Below are 2,494 nucleotides of genomic sequence, written 5' to 3'. Positions count from 1 at the left end.
TATATTTTATGAGCAACATTGGAAACTAATAATCGAAAAATTACAACCCAATATACAAAACGAAACAGTGAGACATCATACCTTTATTTACGAAGTGTTGCAACTCAAAACTTTGAATACAACAACTTTTGACGAAGTTTTGAAATAAGAGGAGATGAGACCTTCTCGGCCAGCAGCGCGACCATTTTATAGGCCTCTGTAGCTCGGCGCCAAGATCTATGGCTCTGAGCTACGAGGCCGCGTCGGTGCCGCGTTGCCAAGTCAGCCCTAGCCACAAGTGCCACGTCACAGCTCAGCGCCATAGGCTATGGCACCGAGCTGTATTACCTCGGCGCCATAGCCTATGGCGCCGAGTATCAGGTCCAAAAGTGTACTTAAGTTTTCCGGGGGTCTAATTGTACATTTTTTCTCAAACATGGCCAAAAAACAAAAAATTCGGGCTCGCCATCACTAATTTCTCGCTCGATCGTTGGCGACGTGTGAGTTGAGAAGTGTAACTGATCACAGCATTTGGTGGCGAGTGACACCTAATTCAACCGAAACATCTGATATACGTATCCATTTTAGTGACGATATGGATATATGCATTCATATTCTTCTTCATATGGATACTAATAACATGGTTGATTTAAGAAATGAGGTAGTACATAATCTTCTCACTTAAGTTGATACATCACCATTCTATTACTTATAGTCATAGACTAATAACTAGTAATAATATGAGGAATGAGTTTATTCCACTAAATAATACGAGGAGAACAGAGATAGCTGGTTTTGGTTCTTGCGACTTGTTTGGATCCATGTCGTGGGCCCTGGTCGCGAGGTTGGTGTCATATCTGACACACATCAAGGTATTCTTAATGCAGTGCAAGAGCAGATTCCTGGCTACTCACCCATGCACCACAGATGGTGCACTCGACATCTAGCAGAAAATCTTCTTCGAAAGGATCGTAGCAAGGTTAACTTCCCCCTTTTTGAAGAGGTATGTCGACAGTTGGAGGTTTCATTTTTCGAGGATAAGTTGAAGGAACTAAAATATGCAACAAATGCTGAAGGTAAGAACTGGATTGCTAGTTTGTTGAGGGAACCACAGAAATGGACAAGGGCCTACGACGAAGGTGGCTGGAGGTTCGAGTTCCAGACTAGCAACATGGCCGAGTCATTTAACAGTGTGCTCAAGGGTATATGCGGCATGCCAGTCAATGCTATAGTAACATTCACTTTTTATAGGCTCGTGGCTTGGTTTAATGATAGACACGTACAAGCCAAGGCAATGTAGATGCGAGGGCAGAGATGGGCACCTAAACCAACATCACACCTTAATAATTCAAAGGAACGTGCCCATAGACATGAGGTACAATGCTTTGATGAGAAGTTGGGTAAATACGAGGTAACAACAATAGGTGGCATAACTTCTGACGGTGAGGTGCGGCCTTCGAGGACACATGTCGTGTTACTTGATGCATTCTCGTGCGGTTGTGGTAAACCTAGATAGTACCATTTTCCATGTTCTCATTATGTTGCGGTCGCACGTCATCGTAACTTTGCATTTGAGAGCAGAATACCTTCGGAGTTCAGTGTAGAGAGCTTAGTACGTACCTGGAGCCCTCGTTTTGAGCCATTTCTTGATTAGTCACAGTGGCCAACATACACCGGTCTGGTATACGTTGCTGATCCAGCGCATCGATGGGACAAACGTGGTAGTAGGAAAAGGAGCCGGTGCAACATGGTTATGGATCAGGTTTCCGGCAGTAGTAGGAGAGGTCGAGCGTCCCCCTTTCTCGTGGACCCAGAGCAGAATGAATGCGGAAAATGCGGGAGACTTGGCCACAACTCACGTACATGCATTTGGACACTTAGTCAGGTGTGATACATTTTAATATTTTATTGTACACAACTTTTATTGTACTATGTCAATGTTTTTGTTACACTTTGTACACAACTTTTATTGTACTATGTCAATGTCTTTGTTACATTTTAATATTTGTACTAACCTTGATATCTTAATTTGTAGGATGGCGCAGTTCCACTTGCTGGACCCTCACTACGACGAGCACCACAGGGGCCGTCTCACCGCAGAGGGAGAGGTAATATTTTGCACATATATTAAAATTTCGAATTAGTATATGCGACGTATATTTGACTAATGAAATTACTTTGATTGTTAGGTGTTGCCCGTTCTGCGGGTCCGAACCCACGACCAGTTTTTGGAGGAGATGAGGTACGATGACAGGTACACTCCTCTCCTAGAGAGGGCTGGCTTGGACGTCGTATCGTTCCAGGTTTGTCGTGGACTGCCCACTTTCAACCCAGCAGCGTTGACAGCTCTGGTCGACAGGTAAAGACTTCTATATTTGTTTAACTTTAACAGTAATCATATCTACTTTGCATACTAATGATTTTGTATTCGTTTGTCTTCCAATAGGTGGCGGCTAGAGACTCACACTTTCCACCTTCCCTGCGGTGAGATGACAGTGACGCTGGAAGATTGCCA

At 43.8% G+C, this 2,494-nt stretch overlaps 1 long non-coding RNA gene across 1 annotated transcript; it reads left to right on the top strand.

The window, feature by feature from the left end:
- Window positions 1-1,822: 1,822 nt before the first annotated feature.
- On the top strand, window positions 1,823-2,205 carry LOC109939540 (uncharacterized). Its single transcript, XR_002262014.1, has 3 exons — window positions 1,823-1,864; window positions 2,015-2,087; window positions 2,169-2,205. It is a non-coding gene; the product is annotated as an uncharacterized lncRNA (long non-coding RNA).
- Window positions 2,206-2,494: the final 289 nt, after the last annotated feature.

This window comes from Zea mays, chromosome 5 (assembly GCF_902167145.1).
Source record: "Zea mays cultivar B73 chromosome 5, Zm-B73-REFERENCE-NAM-5.0, whole genome shotgun sequence".
NCBI classification, from domain to species: domain Eukaryota; kingdom Viridiplantae; phylum Streptophyta; class Magnoliopsida; order Poales; family Poaceae; genus Zea; species Zea mays.
Note: the sequence above shows the minus strand (reverse complement) of the source record. Positions and strands in the feature narration are given on the sequence as shown.